The sequence below is a fragment of the Linepithema humile genome, chromosome 3 (genome assembly GCF_040581485.1).
Source record: "Linepithema humile isolate Giens D197 chromosome 3, Lhum_UNIL_v1.0, whole genome shotgun sequence".
NCBI lineage: Eukaryota > Metazoa > Arthropoda > Insecta > Hymenoptera > Formicidae > Linepithema > Linepithema humile.
Genome location: NC_090130.1, coordinates 2,408,257 through 2,434,348, shown reverse-complemented (window position 1 = coordinate 2,434,348; position 26,092 = coordinate 2,408,257). Strand labels below are relative to the sequence as shown.

The 26,092-nt window shown below is 39.2% G+C and overlaps 1 protein-coding gene and 1 long non-coding RNA gene across 9 annotated transcripts in view; one reads left to right on the top strand and one right to left on the bottom strand.

Annotated features, from left to right (window-relative positions):
- LOC105676565 (uncharacterized) overlaps positions 1 to 24,790 on the top strand; it is a 37,843-nt gene extending 13,053 nt beyond the window's left edge. Inside the window, exons 2-3 of the long non-coding RNA XR_010889269.1 lie at positions 23,927 to 23,967; positions 24,356 to 24,790. This is a non-coding gene — a long non-coding RNA (uncharacterized lncRNA). The remainder of the gene's footprint in view (positions 1 to 23,926; positions 23,968 to 24,355) is intronic.
- The window catches only part of Dll (Distal-less), a 141,409-nt gene that overhangs the window by 115,026 nt on the left and 291 nt on the right, over positions 1 to 26,092 (bottom strand). The window contains exons 2-4 of one of the 8 annotated variants that reach the window (XM_067351822.1): positions 25,697 to 25,836; positions 24,899 to 24,983; positions 22,179 to 22,227 (exon numbers count right to left, since the gene is read on the bottom strand). The gene's annotated coding sequence lies outside the window, so the exon portion shown is untranslated. Of the gene's footprint in view, positions 1 to 22,178; positions 22,228 to 22,510; positions 23,004 to 24,898; positions 25,130 to 25,696; positions 25,837 to 26,092 lie in introns of those variants that run through there. The other 7 variants (XR_010889266.1, XM_067351823.1, XM_067351825.1 and 4 more) reach the window with 7 other exon arrangements.

Below are 26,092 nucleotides of genomic sequence, written 5' to 3'. Positions count from 1 at the left end.
TGTTCTTTTTTATGAACTCTACGATATACAAATCCACGCAACCGAATATAAAACCGCTATAAAAAAATATTGCTAGAGTTCATTACATTTTTTTTTTTTAAATTCTTGGATGGACTCAGCGACTGTCTCTTGAGAAAACTTGGTTTACAAATAAAATCTATAATATTTCTTAAATATTATAAATAATGTGATGAAAATTCCATATGAAGAATGTCAGTAAAAAAATTGCAGCTGTCATTGCGCAAAGATCATTTGTCTCGCATTCTATTAACCTGATTGAATTTTTATCGGATAATTTGGCGTCGCGAATGTATGCGGCGTGGAGTAATTTCAGCGTGGAGTGAAGTTTGTAATGAGGTAGACCTTTTTCCCGATAGTATCTGCGAAAGCGTCGTCGTGGTAATCGGGTGAACGGGCAAAGATAGATCAGATCCTGTTCGCGGATAATCTCGATTCGCATTCATTGACTGTCAATATCGTATATAACCAGTACAACTAATTTAATGCAAATTATTTCATAATATATTATTTCTTCGCCTCTTTAATTGTAATTGAAATAAATGACTTTTGATTACGCATGTCTCATTAATATTATTTCTTCTTCACGAATGATTGATGACAAATGAAAGCTAAACTATGAATTATCGGTAATTTTTCGTTATAAATATTTCTCTTTCTTTATATTAATATATTAATTATATTTTTGTGAAATTTCAGTCATAAAATTTGTATGTGTAAAACAAATCTAATTTCTAACAATTTATATTATCTTTACATTATTAGAATCAATTTCACAATTTTATAAATGATTTTAATAAGTATATAATAATTTTTTTTACTTATTAAACACAAATGTGAATAAATATAAATTTTCTTGATAACGTAAAATCTGTTTAAAATTTAAAAATTTTAGAAATATTGCACATAATACAAAAAAGTTAACATAGGAACTTGTTGATCGTTTTGCCGTCGTAGCACAGTGACCTAGAGACATTTCTTTCTGGTTTATAATTATGCTTAATCAGTCAGAGCGCGCACAATTACTGCCTTTAGTGGTTATCTACAATGATATTAGTTGCTAGATAATATCCCATCCATTAAAATTGCGTCACGTTTCGCCGGTGTATGGGCTCGATGCTTCAATTACGCGAGCACTCATTTTCGATACATTTAAGAACGTAACATTAATTACACAACTTTATCAATGATAAGTAATTGTCCATACGAATATTGAAGATAATATGAATATTTTTAGATATCTTTTTAAAAAATGGTTACACAACATTTTTGTATAAAGAATTTAAAAAGATAATTGTCTACCTATACTTAAGCGTAACAGTAATAAATATTAACGGCATCTTTACGTTTAGATTTTGATTAATTATTTAAACAGATAGCAAATTTATAATGTGTTGTGAAAATAATTAATCTCAATATTGGGTAATATGAAGTTTCTAACACGTATAAAAATTTATATAAAATTCTATTTTGTGTTATATAATAGATAATAGCGTTTCAATGCAGCAGAGTTTCAACGTCAATCTGAAATATTTATAAATTCTTTTTTCTTATTGCATGCAACTGTTATACAATTGTATGCTCGCTAAAAGCTATCCCATCAAAAATATCATATAAAATAATATCTATATTTGAATACAGAAAATATATACACACAAATGTTGAAATTTTTCCTACATACATCGTGAATAAAAGTATTTTTCTGCAAACTTGCGAAAATCGAGTTAAAACTGTTTTTCATGCTTTTATATAAATGCGACAAATATTTACAGAAGAATGTTACAAATTGTTGCAGCGTGGAAAAAATTGTTTAATTTTTTTCTTAACACGGGGACCGATAATGGTGTTGGTTTTTAGAAATCCTTTTTGCATTATTTAAAAACTTTTCAGTCAAAAATTAAAAATATCGACAACCCGGTTTCTAAAGATTAATGTCGTCGGAGCCTGCAAAAGTGTGGACACAAAGTACAAGGATGGCACGGGGTTCGAATTTCCTTACGTGCCCTGGACGAAATCACTTCCCTCTTCGTAATACCGGTGTACTGATGCGCCCGCGGGAACGGCACTAGGCCAAAAGAGCGTGGCACGCTCTTATGGCGCGAAATTACATTGGGGGCTAATTGCACGGCGGCGGTAGCGCAAACACGTGTCATCAGTCGACCGCCACCACCATCACCACCACCACTACCACCATGGGCTGCGCCATCACCATGCGATGCTCATGGTGGATAGCTGCCCGGCCGGTTGTGTACGGTGAATTACGTAATTGAGGTAAATGGCGGCTATCCAGAGTGCGGGGAACTGTGCTAAATAAAATGCCATTCAATTAGACGACGAGAGGACTGCGTCGGCGGTGCCCGATGTTGTTTCGTCCGTTTCGCCGGGGCTTTCCTAAAGCGGATGACTCGTCACCGCTCGAAGCAATGCGCTTTAAAAAATATGCGTCTGATCCTTTGATAATTCTAATTGACGGTATATTACGAGTTTTGCCGCTTATATAATAACACATCGTACAATTAGGTTGACTCATTATTTCACGATAAATCTCTGGAAACAAGTTTTTTTTTATTACAATAACTCTGTGTTGAGTTTACTTATGTACGAAATCAATATATTGGTAAAAACGACATTGATACTAAACAATCTAAACGCAAAGTGAAATTTTGCTTTAAAGTTCCATCCGGAGAAGGAAATATTTGACGAAGGAAATTTTTAAGAGAAGCACGCTGTACACAAATGGTGACGAACAAACAAACAAGAGACACATTTCATCTCGCTGTCCGGAATTTGTAATGTCACACGGTGTGGCGTCAATAAGAAAATATCTCATGAAAAGCGTTCGTAACTCGAGTAGTTTTGTGAAGAAAAAAGAAAGAGTAATGCCAAACGCGATGTGGAAACTTATGGACAAATTGCGGTGCAAAGTGGCATTTTGATTTCTTGTTGCCCGACGTTTCTCTGTCAAATCAAAAGGACGTAAAAATACTTGCAGATTATAGTGCTAAGTGGCACTTTTATCACTCGCTGTAATTGCGCTTGCATCTCGCGAGAACTTTCTCCTCGCTCGTAGTTTCGCAGATTCCGTGACCGTCGATCGGTGCACCGCTTACCGTACTTCGGCATTCTTTTTTTCGCCGTCCTATATGTCCGGTAATGATGGTTTGAATACTTGTCACGCTTAAGTACGGTGTACCCCGATCGCACGAGACGTAACCCATTTAGGAGATACCGAAACTCTTTCATTACCGCATAATTTCCCATTTTTGTTACACCCATCTCAAAATATTGCAAATTTATCACATTTTATTATCCCTCGTTAAAATTTCTTATTATACTCTCGAAACATTATTCATTGAAATATTCTTATATCTTACAACCGGCAGAATACTATCAATGACGCTATACACGCATCCTGCAAACGCTCTCGCTGCCTCGTCCATTACCGGGTGTTGTACAATTTAATCTTTTTATGCACGATTGAATCGCATCGCGCTTTGCTCGCATGCATCATGCATTTTCCATCACGTGCGTCTAACAACGGCGCATAATATTCAGGCGGTCGACGCTTAAGGTTGCGCGCGTATCTACACTGTGCAAAGGTGCTACGTCGTGGAAAAAACAGAGAAGCAGGAAAGACGGGCGGGGGAATGCGAGAGTGGCGGGTCTTGGAGAGTTTCTCGATGCCCGGAGCAGTGACAAGCTCGGATCATAATTTTCGTACTTTACTACCCGGCAGTAAAAGCCGGAGTATGGGTGGGCGTCACCCGCAAACATTGTGTTTGACCGTGTTCTACACGGCATTATCGTTCGCTCTAACGTCCGAAAGCGTCTCTCTATTTTTAGCACGGGCCACGAAATCCACCTACCGCGCCCCTGCCGTTTCACTGGAAACACTTTTTAAGGATCGTCGGAGGAATCGATTCTTTATTGATCCGAGATCGACGGGCGCACGCGCGCGCATTTTTTCGGAACACCCTGTGTGTATCGCGCGTATCCGTTTATGCGGGCTCGAAATTACAGATCAGGTGCAGGGATCGCAGAAACGTACTCCTCGTTAGGGTTCCAGTGGTATTGAATTTAATGATATGGTAGTCGGAGAAAATGTAGAGCATCTGAGAGAGAAGCGAGTGAGAAGAAGTATTTCTTATGAGCACAGTATATCGTCATTCAAGAAAATGCAGTGAGATGCGCGAAGATATTGCACCAGGGGGATCGTGTGTCGACGAACGTTATTAATGTCTTCCGGAAAACCGAGATTCACTTTACACGCTTGATGGAAAGATACTGTCGATGTGTAAGGCTGAATGATAAATGTACTGAACATATTAGTAATGAGCGAATTAATTTCCATATTTGAATTAATTTTCGCTGTCGGTATGAAAACCGTATTTTATAAGATCATTCTTGACACTTTACGATGATAATTACTAAATAATTATATAATTGAGATAATCACTTAAATTATTGTTGGAATGAGATGAATATTTATGCATTAAATTTAGAAACTCGATATCAAATTAAACGTAAAATCATTGCTTAAAGTCGCATTTATGCCCTGAGAAAAGTACATCGCGCAGCAGCGGCTCGAAACGCGACGCTGGAAAGGCGAGAGAGGCAGCGGAATCGTGAGTCTCACGGTGAGTCGTTCGATCGGTACTCACGGAGAGTCAAAAGCCTTCGAGGAGTCGGCGACTTACGAGGCGAACGAGGACGAGCCGTCGTTCGAACAAAGAGACTTTCACGAGTGCCCCTGAGGAGGAAGAAAAAGACACCGAGAGGGAGGTGGACGCGCGAAGGGGAGAACGAAGAGCCACGACGAGAGAAAAACGAGAGGGCGAGGACGCGGCTCCTTCAGGATGGATGAATGGGGCTACTAGCGACGTGGTGCGAGGGATGCCCTGGAGAAGTCGAATTGCCCGCCATTGTGGCGAGATTGATTATCGCGTACCGGAGAAGATTTGAAATAAGATACCGAATAATGACGACAGAATTATGAATGCTTATCAAAGCTCTGTGCGTCAAAGAAGATTTTAGCGTCATTGATAGGCAAAATCCATCGCTATTTAATAGCGCAATTAAATTACCAATTAGTTAAAATTCTCTTTGATAATTCTCGAACAAGATGGTTTATCGCACACGCACAAGTTACTTAAGAATTTGGTTTCTACATTTTCTTGTTTTTGCGCTATTTAATAAAATTGTTAAATTGCGATACCGACGTAACGTAATCTTCTCGTTCGTGATGAATGAGCGAGTAAAATTCAGCCCCCAGTTAGAATTCTCTCGTCGGTGAAAGAAAAACACGTGTATCGTGTCAAGGCCTAATAACGCGCCGGAGACGGCCGATGCTTTAATTTCCCGAAAGCGCCGGATACCTAATTTTTGACAACGGCACGGTATCCTCCGAATCGGTCAGAAAAATAATCATCAGACCCATCGAAGTGTCGCCCGACGAAGATCCTTACTACCCGTACGATCGTTCCCTACAATTAAGGCGCGACCGTTTCCTCACTTCGTTCTTTCACTATTCCTTCATCCTTTTCCCTGACGTAGGCGAGGAGGAAAAACTGACTTTCAAGGTGATTGCCCTCGCGTGAATGGACGCCCGAAACAAAAGAACGCCGCGATGTACTGTCGGTGAAGGGTGAAGGGGGAGGAGGGAGAGACGGGGAAGGTGGAAGGATGCGACCGCGAGGGGTGTGGCGAGTCCTACCGGGAGCTCCTTTCAATGAGAGACTGCAAACGCCGGCGGATGTTCGGTCTTTTCGATTTCGATCGAACCTCGATGTTACTACGTGGGAAGTTCTGCTTGCGCTCTGATGATCATGTCGCAATGATCGTATACGTAATCACGCAGATACTCGCACGTAGTATGTATTTCCATTGTAAACATACTGCAATTGCTTCGCGGTAAAGCGCGGTATTAAACATTGAGCTACGGAATGAAACTCTGTCACATGCGTCTATATTAGCAGTAGATTTATAAAATTATCGCAAATAAAATATATATACAATGTATTTTCTTATAAGACTAAATATCTAGTATTTAAATTAAACATTTTATTAACTAAGAGCACTAATGTCGCGGCTGGATTGAAACATTATTCAAATGTGTTGATAAAAATTACAAATTCGTGTCATTATAAGAAGAAGGTCTTAATAATTATTATGCGCAATAAACATTGTGCTTAGTTCTGAAGAGAAAATTTTAGACGGCAAATAGCTAATTATTTCCTATTCACGTAGGTGCGAAACGATCAAGGAAAAGGGGTTTTTTAATCATGCGTTATAGATTCTTCACGCGATGGTAATCATGAGAAAAGGAAATTCTGCAGTTTCAACGGGACTTTGAGGTATAATCGTCCGAGGGTAATACGCCGCATAAAAAGGGTGAAGCTTTGAAATGAAGAAGACAGCAATTTGCACGCGTGAAAAATATAACAGAAGGGTCGCTAGTACTAAGAGCAAAAAACGCAAGTCGCGTGTAATCCCGCGGTGAGATAGCGACATTCTCTTCCTCGTAATTGTGATGGCAAAAAAAATTTTCTTTTTAAGAAGGAATTTCTCCCCTTTGCAAATGCCTTTTTCTGTGTTTTATAAAGAAAAATATGGTCAAATAATATATTTTAATAAAATAAAAAATGTTGACTGTCATAAAGGCGTAGTATGTATGTAAAAATTATTTTACAACCATGTTGTAGTTATCGGATTATTAGAACAATAGATAATAGCAAATTGGTAAATGCAAAGATAAATTCATGTTTGAAAAAGCGAATAAGAATATTTGAAGCATGATTTCTTTTTGTTCATGCATTAGTAATTTTGTGCTATTTTAATGCAAACCTAATGCTTTTTGTCGCGCCGACCGATTCTACAGACAGCAATTTGCAGCTATAAAAGAGTTAGAAAATGTTTGTTGATTTGCCATTATAAAAATAACTGATATCACTACCCAGACGGGGGAGTGGGAGTGTTTTCCATTCTCTTTCTTATGCCTAATCGAATCTCACGAGTATCCGCACTTTCCGCGACTTTCCACAAAAGCCTCACTCGCACGCACATCATTGCGAATGTATGCGACGAACACCTGCAGTTCTCAAACGATCGTGATGGACTGTTGATAAAAGGAGCTTAGGGTTCGCACGAAGGGTACGTGGGTGGAATTGAGCAAGAAACTCTGTGCAAAGAATTTCTCAGTTTCTTGCAAAAGGGGTGTCTCACGATCGCTGAGATGTATGAAAAGCAACGGTGGGCGTACAGTAAAGAATGAAAGCTGAAATTGTATGGAAGAACGTTGCGCGAAGGAAAACAAAAATACAGAAAATAGTATGTAATAATTCTTAATGAGTTTTGATGAGTTTCGAAGCTTGGGCGCAATCTTCACAATAAAGCTGGGGCAGTTGTTGTTCAGTTACTTGATTATTTTTGTCAAAATTTAACGATAATATCGCCTCTCTTCTCTTTACTTACACTTAAAGAATAGCAAAGTCGGACAATTAAATATGTTCATATCGCCTTTATTCTTCTGTACGTTTTCGAAATTTGAGAAAAATTTTTTAATTGTGTCTTATTGCTGTTGAGGCCATTGCGGAATGCTGCATAAGACAGAGACAGAGAGAGAGATAGAGAGAGAAAGAAGGAGACATAATGCGACAATACAATCGAGGGAAAAAGAGAGAATACACGGGTGCGTGAAAGAGTTGGAGAGGCACGGGAAGAAAAGAGAGCGCAGGCACGAGAAAAAGAAGGCTAGATAAAGTGAAGAGAACGCGAAGGAGAACGCAGGGGAGTAGCGAGAGAGAACGTCAGCTGGCCGCGTTCTCGCGTGACGACGCTCCGAACCGCCGCACCGCGGCCGGCTCGGTTTCCCTCGTGGCGGCGGGAAGACCCGCCTCGTATCTCTGTCCCTCATTACTATTCTATGTGTCGTAGTAGACGACGAGGGCCGTCGTCGCGCATCAGGCCCAGTGTATAGACAACAGGAGAACACGGACGGTGTGCGTGCGTGCCTGCGCCGTGCCGTGTTGTGCGTGCAACGGGCGCACGCGCAACGCCCGAGTCTCGGCAAAACCCTCTTTTCTTTTTTTTTTTTTTCATTTTTTCCCTATCTCTCTCTCTCTCTCTCTCTCTCTCTCTCTCTCTCTCTTTCTCACTCTCACGTCTTTCCCGCTTCTTCCTCGTCTCTTTCGTTTCCTCCCTTTGTTTTTATTCGCGCCCCTGCTTCGCCAGAATGCCAGGGTGCGTGTCTGCGAGGAGCAGCTCTAGCCACGCTAGCCCGCAGCGCTCGATGTCAACTCGTTGCCACGCATCTGCCTAGCCGGCTGTCACGCCATCGGCGAGCATAAGAGAGCGAGAATCAGATCGATCTTACGCGAGCGGGCGGCGATACGCGATGAGGGCGGACGGGTCCCACAAGTCATGATCGTTGCCGAACTCTCGCGTGGGCCGCATCGACGCTCACGTCGGGGATTCTTTCTCGATTGACCGGTACAAGTAGGGATTCAAATCGTTTCAAGACGTCTTGAGTTAAAGGCTGAAAGCCGAGAAGTCTCAAAACTGCAAGACAGTTATCTTGCAAGATTATTGAAAGTCTTGAAAAAGATTTAAAAGTGTTGAAAATTCTTGAATGTCTATGATACATGCGTATGTATATGTGTTATATTATTCAAAAATTTTTAACAGATTCAAAATATTCAAGATTTTCAAGCTTTCAAGACTTTTCCAGTCATAACAAGATGTTTGTAGATATTTTGAGACTTTTGATTTTTGGTCATTCTTGACTCGCTTAGAAATGCTATCACTAGGTAGAAATGGAATTTAGAGAATCGCGAGCCGTCCGCGAGCTATAAGCTTGCTGAAGCATCACGATGCATACTTTAATCATTGTTACGACTTTCTTCTTTTTATTCCTCCTACAGTCTATAAAGCTCTCTTTAATTTATAAGTCAAATGCATTTATGCAAATCAACAGTTGTGCACCATCTTAAAGATAACTTTTTAAACATGGTCGCATGTACTTCACGATCGCGGTGAATTTCGTTAGACTATTTAAGCGAAAGGATATGATAATGTATAACGGGCGTGCTCCTTTATTTACATTTCCCTTAACGACCATAAGCAACCAGAATCACGATCGCCTATATTTACATTGCAAATATTGAGCGGTTCAACGTAAACAATTATCGTAAGAATGTTTAACTCTTTTTCTACACAGGAAGGCCATCAACTTGTTGCGGTGTGTTCGTTTTGCCAATGGCTATCTCGCCATCATTTTACGTTAGAGAGCATACTATCTTATCGAAAAATGATAAGATAAAAACCGTAATGTTTGTTGTAAGGAAATTTTCAAGAATATTTTGCAATATTTTCCGTTACACAATTATGGTAATACATTAATTTCGATAAATAATAAATTCGAAAGCTATATTTTCCATTGATTACCTTTGAAATAAATAATAAAAAAAAAATGATTACGATAAAACTGCAAAGACATTAGGAAAACATTAAATCGAAAGCAAACAGAATATTCTTTTTGTCAACATCATTGTCCAATTTTACCACATTACAATAATTGACAATTAATATTTTGTTAAATACAAATACAGATAGTAGGTAGATTAATATTTTTCATTAATGTAATGCTTGTTCGCGAATTGTGTCGTTTTTGCCTAATTCGACTTTCTATTTAAAGTGTACGCGGTCGTTTCGAAAGAAAGGAAGAGCGATTCGGTCGCGATGGATCGCAGGGTTAAAAAGGCCCGGTAGAGGGTTAATACCGTCGTCTCTAACCAGAATTGACACGCCACTCATCCCCCTCACAATGTAATTGGCCCCTTTGCTTTCTAGTCTGATGCTAGAAGGGATTTCTAGAAGTCAGCGGGCGAATCCAGTTTCGGCGGCGTTTATATTCGACGGAGGACCCTGGGGGCCGGTGTTTATTGCTGATCTAATAAAAGTCCCTCGCCTCTCGATCGCCGTAAACGTGACTGCACGTCGTTATATGGCGCCCCATAGTTGCCGTAATAAATTTGTACAATCCCCGTCTACGGCAGTTGTATTTATCGTCGAGTATTGTTTTAGGAAGCCGGAGTATAAACGGCTTATCTTGGAATTTCTAATTTACATACCCGCAGAAACGTTTCATCTGATATCTATTCTATAATACGGGCTATCCGTTTAATTTATTAGCTTCTAAGCTAATAAATGAAGATATTAATCGGCTTCTCTCACAAACACGATACGCTAGCTCGTCTTTCGAAATCTCGAATTGGATATCATTGGAATTTGATACCAATTTGTGTCATTTATATGACACATTTATGCGAGAAACGCGATATCTGGAATTAGAATATTAGAACGTCACCGTAATTACGCGTATCGGATACTATTTATAGCGCAAATGAACTGTATTTAGACGAATCCGTGAATCAAAGGGTTGTATCCAGCTATTTTACGTAACTCTAGTCGATACGCGAGGACAGTCGAGATTCGTCGTAGATGAATGCCGGACGCCGGAGAGGTGAGCCACGAGAACAAAGAAGAATCAGTCGGAAGAGACAGAAACGGAGTCGATGAGAGGGTAGCCGAAATAATTAGCGGGAGGCATCGGGAAGGTCGGGCGGAAGGTCGTGGCCAGGAAGCGGCGCGGGGAGTCCTGTGATCTTAGGGAAGTCACGGGTCAGCTATGTGTGCTTTGCCCGGTTTTTGTTGGTGAATATTACCGCGCGCAATTAGCCGCGGTTCATTAGTTACTGTCCAATCAATCAAAGCGTCCGACAGAGGAGACTTCCTTGTAAACTCGCCGGTTTTATAGAAAGCGCGCCTTCAGCCGCGATATTTTCCAACATCATTTTCTGTGCATCATCAAGCATGTCAAGCGAAACGACGCGACAGAAGAAAAAAGAATTTAACGCGAGAGAGTACTTGTGACACGGTATTTATCGCTTCCACATAATTAACGCGCTACAATTTTTAATTTCTACCACTGAACGATAAATAAACAGGTTATTTAATATATATATATATATAAATATTATATAGATTTTATTCGTTAAATAAGTGCTATATAGAAAAAGAAACTTGATTTTTGGACGTTTTGATCGTAAAAACGATAAACCTTCCACGCGCTATAATTTTTTTAATCTATAGAATTAGATTCTGATTAATTACAAGGCATCGGCTTCGGTTCTAATTTCCAAGAAGGTTTCGATTGAGGTCAAAGACCAATATGATGGTCCAAAGTGCTATCGGTGATTTTTCTCTCTCTACAATGAAAGAAACACCGGCGCTATTTATGCGTCGATAAAAAATAAATATTATACACGTGATTCCTATATGCTTAATATTACGCAGAAGTAATTGCAATAGTTATATTTTATATATTCTCATTATGTAATAAATACTTAGACGTCTTTCCTCGCGTGTGTTTTTTTTTTTATCAGTGATAATCACGTTTAAAGAAACGATGAGTGGATCATACTTGAGCGCGGTAACGCTATAATCCACGGCATCCATCTTCCTCTGCTCTCTGGTTGACCCTTTCCGCGGGAGTTTAAACGAAATTCAGGCAATCTGCCGAGTGCTCGAGCCCCGCAGGTTCATTAGTCAGGAGACTAAACGCCGTTGCCCCACTCTGCTAAGTAAGCTGTAAGGCCTAGGGACGAGACGGAAAGTCGAGCGTCCCTCGTAACGATGCGCTCGATCGATTGTTGCTGCATGATCTTGCACAATTCGCCATCTCCGCCGCGGCGTGCTTCGATTCTCACCTGACGGCGAGGTACCGATAAATTGGCCACTTAAAAATCCATTAATTACAACGAGACGCGCGCGTACGGAATTTTGAGAGCGAAGCGACTTCCAAACAGGTTGTTCATTCAGAAAAATATTAGATTTGCGTAAATGCCGCTTTCAATGACTTTGTAATTTCCCTTTTTTCCGCCGTGGAGGACTGGAATAGAGCCGTCTGGATTGAGCTTATAGCCAATGCTATTATTTAGCCACTTATTTAGCGGCGGCGGTTAGCAAAATTTATGCAAGAATCGAGTACGAATTACGGTGCCGTTAGTTTGCAACTTTGCAGGAAAATCTACAAAAGGGGAAGTTTTTCTTTTTCCAAGACGAGCCGCCTGCACGAAGACTCGGCGCACAAAGGAGACACGAACCATCGAATCGAATCATGACAAATCATAAACAATCACGACTCGCTGGGGGGGGGGGGGGGGGGGGAGAAATTTTTTTGTTGCACGGCAATAGGATGATTTAGACGGTGCTGTGGCGGAGTGGCGCCAAGGGAAGGATTGAGGACGCTCTCCGGCTTCTCTCCCGGGTCTGATTGCGTAGCCGTAGGAGCGAGACCTGGTCCGCGGTTCTCCGTGGGGTGCGGGAGGGGGAGGGGGAGGGGGAGGGCGAGACGAGGTGAGATAGAAGAAGAAGAACTTCCAGGGCACAGAGGCACTGGCGCCGCGCGCGGCAGCCTCAAAGGGATCCTCCGCACGCCCATCTGTCTCCGCTCCGCCCCTATTCCCGCGCACCATATACATCATGTACGACCGCGACGTACCCGCACGACCACCGGGATCCGACATCGCGTCAGGCCACGTCACACATCACCGCGCCGCGGCCGGCGGTGTCCCCTCGAGGGGTTGCCTTGCTCCGCGCCCTCCACGCGCTGCTACCTTTGTACCCTACCGGTTTGATCATGCCCTTCCGTGCATTGCAGATGGGCAAAGTTACGATGGTAGCACCGTCAGACGTGTTATCATCACACGCTCTAACTTCAGTGCCAGCGAAGTTTATCCCGCGACATACGACGATCGGTGTAAAGCCGATGACGACGGCGGCGACGGCGGAATCGGACGCGAATAGAAGAGCTCGCTGCGCGAAAATACTTTACTTTCCCGTTAGATTTCGAGTTCGATCTCAACGCAAGGACGCGACTGAATAGTCTAAATTTTTGAGTAGTTCGTCGTGTTAATTGTATATCGCGTGTTACATGAAATGAGATTCTTAACGTTACACAGCATTGCATGCGCGCACTGACTTTGTTTGCGTGCAAATGAAATATTATCGCGTTCTGCGCCGCTTGCGATGTGTCTGCGCGTATTGATAATGTAACATGTGAAAGCAAAAACTATTCTTTAAACTGTCGTGCTTTATAAATGGGATTAATGGGACATGCATGAGTTCGATACGGATTGGACTGCGCGCGCGCTGCTGATGTTTATAATGCGAATATAATTACTCAATTTATCTTATACCTTGTTTAAACGTCTAACCTGTGTAATCCTAATTATGCTAGGTACTTAATTACTACGCAGTAATCAATGTGCTTAATTGCAAGAACACTCTTGCGCGGAATTCGCGTGTATCATGTAATCAGACGGCGTGCTGACTTCCTACGATATGATTGATTATAGCTTAACATAACCACAACATAACGCAAAATGTTTAATTCCTTCGCATTTATATGCGATTTTTCGAGAATTACTCGACTGAAGAAAGAAATATGCCAATTTCATTAAGAATGTATAATTCAATCGCTGACATCGAAACGATTTGATAAAATCAAGTATACTATTTATAATAAAATATTTGAATCTCCATTTAACTTGTATTTAGGATACAGAAATTATGTAATATATAGAACGTATATAATCCTTTGGCGCCAGTTACGTCACAATAAATTTTGCTCTAAATATATGTAGGTTCATAATTCAGACGCTTCTATCTAGACTATTTTTTAATGCGGACACGCTTGTTTACTATAAAAATCCCCGACCTAGAATTAACGAGCCTAGGTGTATCCAACAAGAATTTAGCGATCCGTCGATGGAAGCGGGAGGATGGGCATGGACGAGACACGAGAGGAGAATACGACGCCCACGGCTACAAGTCGCTTTACCGAGAAGCAGGGAGCTCGGGTATAGAGCCAAGAATTTCCCGCGAGGCTCGCGTGTCCCGGATTTCAGGATGGGACCTCCGTGCATCCCCGATCTCCTCGAAAGAAGGCCCCTTCAGGGGGGTTGACTAGTCGGGCTAGGATACGTCCAGGATCACGCGAACCCTCCGGCGCTAAACCGGCCAGCACGGAATCATCGGCTCGCAGATCTGCTTTTGTGTTCAAGGTACAAGCTGATCCAGAATGCGGACCAAAGAAACTCGTTGCGCGTAGAGCGAAATATGTATTCTACGCAACAATATAGAGAAGAATCTCATCCGATCGTTCTTTTATTTTATTTATAACGCAATTTTCATATAAATTGACTTAAAAAAAAAAATAATGCTAACTATACTTTAACATGCTTCATCACATTCCTACAGCAAATAATAATAAATATTAAAAAATATTATTATACAATTTTGTAAGGTTCAATAACATTTCCAAAATTTAAAAAAAGATTAACAACATTTATCTTCTTGCGCGCATCCGTCTGAGCCGATGATTCGACTCTCAGTGCACAGGTAGCTGCGAGAATCATCAAAAACTGTCATAAACTACTGTGAAAGAGAGCAGCGTACGGCAAATAATGAGACGAGTGAGTTCCTTAACGAGCGAGTAACCGATCCCGGAGATGGGATCGCGGGTGCCACATGATGATCTTGAATGGGTTTAGCACCCAATAAAAATGTGTAAATATTTGATGCAAAAAACTGTGTCTCCCTTCGGGCTTTCGGGACCTTTGACGGGGGCCCCGAACTACCTCGGCGGCGCGCGGGTCAACCGGTCTCCGATTCTTCGCGGCGGCCGACCTTTGTAGTCCGGCCTAGCCTCGTTTGTGAAACAAGCCGGCATACAGGTACACGAGACAAAGACCCCGTGTGGCACGGTGATGGGTATTTAGGGATTCGGTTATAATTGCTTTTGAGATTTCTGGACCGGTGATATCTCGAACTCGAGCTCGCTCCGCGCCGCTGTCCACGCGGCTTCGCCACGCTTGTTCGGCAAAGATAAATCGCTGAATGAATACGGTAGAAGATACCAAAGGGCTGTCTCAAGTGGAACGCATAAAGGAAGATCGTAGAAATTGTGGACTTTCAGACCATTTTAATATTTGCCTGAAAGCTTTTGAAGATTTTTTAAAGATTTCTCTTTCAATCAAATTCTATTTCCATCGAAATCGTAAAATGATAACGATCTCTTTTGATTACGAGATATTTGGATCATAATATTTCTGATTTGCTTTTCGTAAACTATTGATATAGTAATGCAGCGGTATTAATTTTTCTTAACTGAAATATTTTAATCGTGGTCCGTTTATCTTGAGAATATTGAAATAGAACGAACTTGCTCGGTTTTCATAAACTTATTATATCTTTCACGAAACGTTAAAGCCTTTTTCCTCTTTCGAGCGCCAGGCGCCAACGTTTCACGCCTCCTCAACGGCCGCCGTTCGATTTTTTTTTCTTTTTTCAGCCGTAGCCATGGTCATCTATTCTCTGAACGCTGTTGCTCTTCACTTTGTAAAGCAATAATTGCAAAGAGAAATCAGAAGGCGATAATTAGTGCCATGATTTTTTAAGTGATTATAATTTTGCAAAAAAATTAACAAATTCAAATCAAAGTGTGACATTCTAGATACATGTAAATATTTTTCGATCAAACTTTTATTATGCTCTTGCTGTAACTTTAAATTTTTATTTTTTGTTCTGACATACGTTGCAATAAATACATTACATTTTATGAAATGGTATGTGTTTAGTGCTGACGTTAAAATATATACCGAACCCACTGCTCGAAGTATTGGATACTGTGTTATTCAAAATATCGTACTGGCAAAACAAATTATGTTTCTTAATATATAGCTTCGCGTTGCTTTACTGCTTCGCTGGTATCGTCTCTTTCTCTTCTTCTTAGCACTTGTTTGAGCCGAGATTCTCTCTCTCTCTCTCTCTTCTTCTTCTTTCTCACCTCACCGCTTCTCTCGGTGCAAGTCATTCCAGAATAATTTATAACCCGAAGGATCGACTAAACGGACCGACTAACTTAACTAAACGCCGTGCTAATTTCATTTAACGCCCGTGCCTATATCTCGTACACTCACCACGGGGGGACTGTTTATTGAGTAGTTCGTGTACCTGTGTGGGCCTGATCATCCTTCATTGATTGTCATTTACCGATTTTTTATCAATACCGCTGCAGAGGTGCCGCAACATTCTTTTGTGTCTCGTTTTATAATTATTTTTGATACAGCTAAAAATTTTTATTTACACAATTATTTTAATATCTGATAAGTGTTATAATAATTTAATTACCTTACATAATTATTCTTTATTTCTATTTTGTCATTTTGACTCAATTTAAAAAAAAATCTAATTTTACGATACAATCGGTCATATGACAATATGTTATTACGAGAATAAGCAATAATTTGTTTATTGAGCAAAGTGCTCCGTAGCAATCAGACTTTTCTTTTTAATACTCATTTGGCTACAAAAAAAAAAAAAAAAAAATGCGCAGGTTGGCGTGAAGATAGTACTCTGAAAGTCTACAATCTCTTCATTCCTTTTTGGGCGGGTCTCTCGCGGAGACTTAGTGCCACTTCTCACGAGAAGTGGGAGGAAAAAAGGCGCAGCCGATAGTTTCTTTCGCCACGGCAATGAAAATCGATTCGATGGCCTCGTTAATGTCCAGTTTTATCGATTTGGGCCGGGCATAAATTCTATAAGATGATTGTATTCCTTTTTTAAAGAGACATTACAAAAATGTGCGATCTGACACTCCGATGCGCTCACGGAAATTACGATACGAGGCCCCGAAGATTCGGCGATATTAAGAGATTAGTTCGGCTACCGTTCTATTCACGTAAGAATTTATGAATCGATTAATGGATCAATTACTTTAACGATAATGGCTTGCTTTTGAAAACAGATATTTTGACTGTTTTTACGATTTTTTCCTAAGCAGGTACAATTTGTGTCGATTTAGTAGAGAAGTGCAAATGCCGAGAGCAAAGGGATTTACAAGTTGCAACTCCTGATAATTTTGGAAAAAAAAAAATAAAACGTACAACTGTTTTATACATAAAAAAGTAAACATTAAAAAATAAAAAAAAAGTGAAAAAGCAAGTTTTCGGTGGGATGGTCCCTAAAGTTTTCATTAGATCTGAAAGAAGGCGAACTTCCTCACTGAAAATCCGAAATTAATGGCATAAATCGACAGTGGACTTTAAGAGGATCCCAACGCCAAATTGCTACTCCCCTCCTCGAAATAATCACTCTCGAGAAAAGGGACCGACTTTCGAAGATTCTTCCTTTTTTTTTCCCCCTCAAAGGAAACGTCATCTTCGGAGTCGTTTCCTGTCGACGACTAATGCGCCGAGTCAGGCGCCGCGCTGCTCTCTCCCATTCATGTTTTTCACGGGACGATTAATTGCCAGCGCTTGATAATATCGGTTCGGTAGCGTCCTTTTGGCCGTTACTCTCAAGATCGCTTCTACAGTTAAGAAACAAGCTAAGAAGAAAGAGAAAGCAAATTGGAGGAATAGAAAATATTTTGTAGTTGAACAATTTTCGGACGAAAATTAAAAAATATCATCGTATCAATTTTAGCGACTATCTCTTTTTATCAATATATCTATCTTTATAAAGTATTATATTTTTTACGATTTAATTTACGAATTATTATGAACTTTATAAAACAACTCGGCAATGCGAAAGCATTTTTGTTAGAATATATTTATCCATCAATGGAATTTAGATTAGAACTAGTTATTTATCAATATTGCGAGAACGAAAGAAGGACAAATTTTTGCTTCCATGAAAGTAAACGGCACAGACGCTAGCAATGAGAGCAAGATCGACTGCGCAGACAGTAGCAGGGATATCTTTCGACTCTGCAACTGAGGCGACTCTATCTCAGCGACGGGATAAAAGACGGTGATTGCTTCTTTTCCTTTTTCCCGTTCTCTCATCTGATTCATGCCTCTCTCTTTCTCTCTTCCTACCGAACGTCGCGCATCTCCGCCGTCATTACACGGCATGACAAGGCGCCTCTGTTCCTGCTTCTCAACTTCTCGCCACTTTTTCTGCTCCCTATTCTCGCCATCTCTTCACACGCTTCTGGACGCGTTACGCCGATGGGAAGACAACAGGCGAAGGCGCACAATGATCGTCGCAGATGACGCCTTGTATACGAAACGGCGACCTCCCGACCTCTTTTACGTATCGCCATTGTTAAAGTCAATCGATGAGCCGCCAGAAGTCAAGAGGATCCGAAACGTTCGAACGATGATACGTATGCGATCTGTATGATTCTCGAGGCGTTAGTGTTATAAATACATTGGTCTTTATATTTTTACATTTGGCAAAGAGAGATACGCGGTTATGAAGAGAAAACCTGAATTTTAGACGTAATTTCAGATTTGTGATTGTTTATCACAAAGATACATTAAAATCTAATATTTTTTTCGATTATCGTAAATAATTCAGTTCCATAGACGGAATTATTGTACATATTGTTTCTAATCATGACATATGCGATTACTACGGAGAATCGCGTCGTGCGTTTGGATCAGCCCGACTTTCACACAAATGCCATCAGTCTATCCGAAAGGAAGTCGGCGCGGCAGGTCCTGCACAGGTTTACGAGGTCCACACTTGTGCATTCGCCTAATTGATCCGCGGCTGCCCGCCTGTTCTACCTGCGTGGATGAGAAGGCGGCACGGACGAACGGAGGGACGAGCGGACGAACGGATACACGCAGGAGTGGAAGCCCGAGTCTACGGCCGAAATCAAGTACCAGGAACTGAGTCCTGGCTGGCTAGCTGGCCGGCAACGCACGATCACATAGAGCGACTACGTGTCTTGAGAGAGGCGCCAGTTCCTCTTCGGTCCCTTTTTTTCTTGTACTTTTCCCGTACCGTCGGTTTCAGCATTGGAAATAAAACTATCTCATTTGGAAAAAAACTACAAAGTCTTTGCGGATTTTTGAGTTAATGTTCGTGGTCCGATGATTTTGAAATCCTTCCATCTGACATGAGCGCATCGAAATGCAGGAAACTTAATAATAATAATATTATATAATAATAATTTTGTAATAATATTGAAATTTTTCATCACTCCGTGAAATTCAATTGCGCAATGCCAAGTGAAAATTTGCCCGGCTTACGTACGCACAGCGAGTGGTTGCACTGAAAGCGCTACGATCAGAAGCTACTGCAAGCGGAACGTTTCCGTCGCGTCGCCGCGGTTTCTGCGCGTGGCAGCTAGTTCCTTCTCTGTTTCTCCGGACGGCGTCCGGACGAGTGAGATGGAAGAAACGGGAAGGAAATAGAGAATAAGGGAAAATAAAGAAGCAACGAACGGCGGAGGGAGAAGGATAGAGACGAAGAGGTCGGCAAACGCCAACAAGTTGGCCGTAATAGGTCGCCCAGATCGGGCAGCGGTCTCTCTCGCGAAGCCACGGGTCGAGGAGAGCGAATCCGTTGCATGCCGCAAATTGGCTCAAATATTTACGCAATTGGCATGATAACCGCATTACGTGATTATGTACGGTTGTTGCGCGCGATCCCGATGCTCACCCTCTCGTTCCATCATCAGCACCCTCCGCCCCTTCGCCCCGCATCACCGTGCCTACCCGCGGCCCACCTCCGCCTCCTCCATGACCTCCCGTATAAACGGCAAATCAGGGTTATTAAACGACCGCTCGCGGGACACACGCATTGTTCGCGCTGGCCATGCAACTTCCGCCTCGAAGACCTTCCTGCTAGCCTAGCCCCTTGCCCCGCGCCGTTTTTCCGCCAGCGCTCGCTTCTCCGCGTGAGCACTATTTTTTTTTTTTTCTGCATACGAGAATAGTCGCTGCAGTGTTCCTTTCGCAGGAACTCTCGGTTACAGAATTGCGTTCAGTTTACTTAACTGCATTCGGCATTCGTATCTTTGCAGCGACATAGACGAAATACGAGTTTTCGCGTATTCAGATGAGAATAAAAGAGAAACTACGTTGAAACTGATCTAAAGTTGATTTTTTTTCAATAATGTTAGAATTGGAGTAAAACTGCACCAATCTCTTATTACAAGCTGTAGCGAATTGCTAAAAATCGGTTTTATAGCATCAATAAGCTATATGTTAATACATGAATAAATTTTATCGCTACTGACCGAGAATTGAGCATTTTGCTTAAAAATAAGCACTTTATGTCTCAAAATAAATGACTACCTTCATACATACTGTTGTACCACGGAATAAGAGTAGCTAGAATGTCCAATCGCCACCTATAAAGATCGTGTCCCGAACGTATCATTTTTATTCCCGAATGGTGCAAAACATCAAGGCCGAAATGTAATAATCGGTCATTTGAATAGATTACTAAATACGACTGGGAAAATAGCTTCTCACGCAACATTGTACAGCTGCTCGAGCTAGAGTCGATGGTGACTTGCGTAAAAACTGCCACGTGGTATTTTTTATTTCACAAAAAAGTGCGATTAAGCAGTGCATTGAGTTAATTACGCAATGCGATATTATAATCACGAAGATAATCGATGCGAGTTATTGGTAATAAATACATGTGCAAAGAAATCTAAGATACCTAATGTATATTGAACGATTCCAATTGTATTAAATAAAATTTAAATAAAAATTAATTCATCATATTTTTCGATCGATTAAAAAACATCTATTCGATGAGTTCAAGTTGTAATCTGTGGATTTTTAAGGATCTACTCTCTCAAACAATATTTCACACCCCTATCATCCCTGTCGCCAGCATGGCGGCTATCCTTAGGCCAAGTTTTGCCCGGCGATTTCGCTTCGACAATCGCTTCTTCGAAAATACAGTTACTTTGGCCGTCGATCTAGCGTCGATCCGTTACGTAACACTCCGTGGAAACACTCGCTCGTGTTGGCTCGGCTCGGAGCGCGCGTTACGTGCGGTTTCCATAAATTGCTACGTGCGAACCCGGCTGCCCCGCGTCGCGCACGACGTACGTACCCGTCGACGTGGCGGAGGGGTCGTAGATATCCGCGAGATGCATCTCACGAAAAAAAAAGGTATCCCGCGCGCGCGAGTTAGCACGCCATGCCGCGGGGGGAAAGCGACCGCGGAAAAATCGCCGCACGAAAACCGCACGTGGTCGAGGAAGAGCGGCGGAGAAAACGGCGTTTCGTGCATGCGTGAATTATGCATCATACGCGATTACTATGCAAAAAGTGAGAGAGAGGAGAGAAAAATGAGGAACGCGCGAGGATGCTCCGCTAAAGAGGTCGAGCTCGTCCTCTAATGTACGCTCAGTGCACGATAGTAATTAGCTGAATTAAATAATGCGCCGGATAATTATTTGGAAAGTTTGCGCCAGTGGTAGCTTTAAGGGATATTGACGCACGTGGATTTTAATTAAAGTTTAGCGGAAGCATCGCTTCGAGAATTATACAACTACTACAAGCGAAGAAATAATTAATGCGATTGAGAAATGCTTTATTGCATGGCGGCAAATATCGTTGCAAAGGTCACCGCATTTGAAAATTTTTAATTATTCTAAAAAGTTACCATTTGTTGTTATATTTCTGTTACTATTTTACGATTTTTAGTGAAAATTAATTTTTTGTTATATATTGATATGATTGATAAAACGTGTTCAGAAAGAAGTTACATTCCAAAAAGTAAAATGCATGTTCTTTTCAATCAACTACTATCTGTAGATATAATCAAACTTTGCGTTAAATCAAACAAGTGAAGTTAAGAGCTACACTTATATTATACTACTAAGCGGACCTATAGCTATCTTTAGCTAAAAAAAGTAGAACTATAAGATGCGTCTATACATATCTTGTATGCGAAGCATTTCCTAATTTATTTGTATTTATTTTCCATAAATCTTGAAATATATTTTAATCATTGAAGACATACAAAGTATCTCATATCAATCATATTACCCGTTCATAGCAGATTTCTGAGGTTACTTGGAAACGATAATCTTTATATCAAATTAGCAAAACTACAATAGTTTTTAAATAACAAAAGTTTAAAATTTACCAATCAAATTGTCAAAAATTCACGCGTTTAAATACGTCGTATATTGATTTTTTATATCCTTATCATATGAAAAAACTCAGAAATCTGCATTAAAAATATGATTAGTCTGAGACATCATGTATATCTTACAGTATTTGCAAATTTATTTTCTTAATGATATTAAAATAAAACTAATTTGATTAACTTACCGATACGATGCGCAGCAGCGGAGTTGCTCTGTTGATCTGCAAAATCGATCTGTAAAATACAAAAATAAATCCAGATTAAAGTTGCATTTAAAATAATTAATATTTGACAAACAATTGTTGCGCTCATTGAACTTTTTATTCATTTACCTAAGTAAACGTTTAATAAAAAAATTATCAAAAAAAAGTTAAATTATTTGAAATAATAATGAATAAATAAAACATATCTAAAAAGCATGAATTTAATTTAACTATTGTAAATATTTTATCTGCGTTACATTACGTGCAATATTTTATAAATAATTGGTAACAAATAAATGATTATATATATTTACTCTAAAGTTGCTCTGCCAGCGCCCGATGCTCCTTCTGAGCCTCATCCTCCTCTCAGTCCTCGCAGTCCTTCAAGCACTCACACGCGTACGCAACGCGAATACGAAAATCGCCCGACGTTTCAAACTCCCAGTGCGTAATTTGTCATTTTAGGACAAAGATGTAACTCGAATATTCGCATGGAATACACGTTCGACACTTTCCGCAATAGATAACGACGGAAAAGGATGAGATCGAAAACGGGAAGTAGCAAGGATAATATTATTAGAGAGGATAACGCGTCGAAAGATACGAAACAATCTGCTTCGCACAAGTGCTGCCGTGCGAATAATGAGAGTACAATGAACACATGAAGGACAAAGTCGCGCCGATTCCAACTTGAAAGAATGCGAGAAATAGAGAACAACAATTTGCGTATAAATATATAACGAGTGCGAAAGAGAGAGAGAGAGAGAAAGGAATACGCAGGCTGAGCGCAGCGACATAAACAACCCCACCACACGCCAACAAACTTTTAACACTAAAGTATTTATTGAACATTTACATACCGAAATCGAGTTGAAATCAAGTTTAAACTCGATTTTGATAAATATTCGATAAATGCTCTAGGTGTGTTAAGTTTCGAGGCCGACTCGGGGCGTTTAGTAGGATTGTCTTCGTCACCCTTAGCCTGCGTGATCTATATCTCCCCTCCCTCCCTCTCACCCGGGGCGATCTTGTCTTGGATATGTTTATTACAATCTTATCATTCGAACGGCGGAGTATTGTTTCGTATTAGCGCGTTATCCTCTTCAATAGTACTATTCTTATTATTTCCTGTTTTTTTTCAATCTCACCCATCGTTACTTTTATGTGCGCGACAGAGAATCGAATGTATAATCCGTGCGAATTTTACTTTTGTCTTAATGTGACGAAATATGCGTCGGAAATGCCATTCAAAATATTGTGCAATTTTTGTATTTGCGTCGCGAACGCGTAACTACAAAAGTGAGTAACTACAAAAAGAACTGAGAAAAAAGAAGAGGAGGCTCAGAAAGAGCATCAGACGCCGGCAGAGCAACATTCGGGTAAGTAATCATTTATTTGTTATCTGTTATTTGCAAAATATTACATGTAAAATATTATGTAATTTAACGCACATAGAAACTTTGAAATAAAATCTTTTGATAACAGATTTGCAATTTTAAATATTAATTATTATTAGATTTCTAACATATTTATTATTATTTTATAATTTTTTTGATAAATATATAATTCTTTCTTTTATTATAATTCTTTTACTATAATTCTTTTTAAAATATATAATTCTATTAAATATTTGCATAAAAGATGAGTAAAAGTTTAATATGTGTTATAATTATTTTTCAAATAATTATTTTAAACGCTGCTATAATTTAGATATATTTTATATATTACAGATTAACTTGTGAACACAACTCCGCTGTTGCGCATCGTGTCGGTAAGTCAATCTAATTTGTTTTATTTTAATATTATGAAGAGAATAAATTTGCAAATAATGTAAAATATACAAGACGTCCCAGATTAACCGTATCACCCGTTAATTGGATTTCTGAGATTTCTCATATATGATAAAAATATAAAAATCAATATGCCTAAATATGTAAATTTTTAACAATATGATTGGTAAACTTTAAACTTTAAAGTTCTTATTTAAAATTATTGTAGCCTTGAAAATTTGGTATGAAGATAATCATTTTCGAATAACCTCAGGAATCTGCTATTAACAAATGATATCGTCGATCAGGAACTCTGTATAGCATAAACAAGTTATGTGGTATATAGCGGAGAAAAATTTCTCTTTCCAATAATCTTTTGCTGGGATTTAGGTCACGGTGGCAAGAACAGTGAATCGCCTCGCGGTTACAGCATAATGAATTAAAATTACCGGTTGCAACGGCGGGACTTAAACACAAAGCGTCGTTTAAAGGCAAGAATTATTGTAATTACAACAATTTATTGTTACGGAAAGTAGCCAATGGGGCGGAATGCTTATATTACTTGATGAATCAATGGCTCTACCTAGCGATAACTCGTGCTTCACATGTGCGTACCGAATGGTTCGACTAACGACATCTTAAGCTTTTGCATGGAACACTATATTCATTGTATTTCCACGTCGATATTTTTAAAATTAAAAAAAAATATTTATTTCACACATTATTATGATGTTATCAATTAGTTTATTTTAAATAAAGCAAAAATGTTAAAAAAATTAATTTAATATTAAAAATAAAATATTAAACTAATAATTTTTAATAGGTAAATTACTTTTAATAAAAAAATTTTTTAGGAATTTTATTTGAATCTTCTACTTAACAGCAAAGATAATCCTTGATATATTTTATTTGTACTTTTTGTAGGACACTTACCATCCCATGTTGTCTTGCTCTCTATGGTACTCACTGTCTCTTCAAAAGAGAGCGCTGATAAACTCGCGGTAATCCATGAATAAGTCTGTTTGAGCAAAAATACTCGTAATCAATTTCTTTTAACTAATAACGTATAAAATTTGCATTTTTACATCGTATTTATTTCTAAATATCAAGCATTTTTCTTATTAACATAGAAATTGTACATATTCATGCAAACTTTGTATTTAAAAGCAATTATTAAGCAAGCAATTTGATTTAATATTGATTATTGATATAATATCTGATGTTCTTACAAATAAGTTATACAAAAAGAATTTAAAAAAATGTTCTTTTCTAATAATTATTATAAAATATAAAGATATTTTGTGTATTTAGACTTCATATAGTCTTTTCATTGTATCTGTGAGCATTGAGTATTGAGCAAAGAAATAATATTTTAAATTAAACGGTAGAAATTAAATGTATATTTAAATATGTATTATGCTAATTTTCAATTAAATTTTAGATAAATTTTTCAGAATCAAAGTATGAACTAAATATTAATAATCCAATTGATACAATGTGTTCATTTATAAAGCAATTGGTTAATTCAATTGACATAATGCTTACTAGTAGAAAACTTGTAAATGTGTTACACAAAGTTTCTGTAATTAGTTGCATACACACATTCATATGTACAATTGTTTCTATAATAATCATTCAATCTACATAAAATAACTGTAGCATTTTCAGTAACAATTATGCTGCTAACAAAAGTTTTTCTAGTGTATCTAAGCAAGAAAATATTTTTTGTACCTCCAATAACAAACAAATTTTTTGTTGTCTTCTTAATATAACTAATAACACCCCACTGTATAGTTAAACTTTAGTTCATTCTTGTTTCATTCTCTTTTTCCAGATTTTTTCCATTGCAGTTGTCATTCCGCAATCAGTTTCTTATGGTATAATAAAAGAAAGAGTTAAATACAGAATTTAATATAATATACACATGATTATCAAAAACATTTTGGAAAGTAGATCATTACAAATAAGTAAACACACCAATAATAAATAGCTGTAAAAAAATGCCAGCTCTTAACATGAATACATAATATGCAAAATATTTCTTAGAAAATATAATAATCCACAATCACATTAACTTTTTCGGTATAGAGGGTTGATATATAAACCAATAAATGTTCGTGTAGGTAT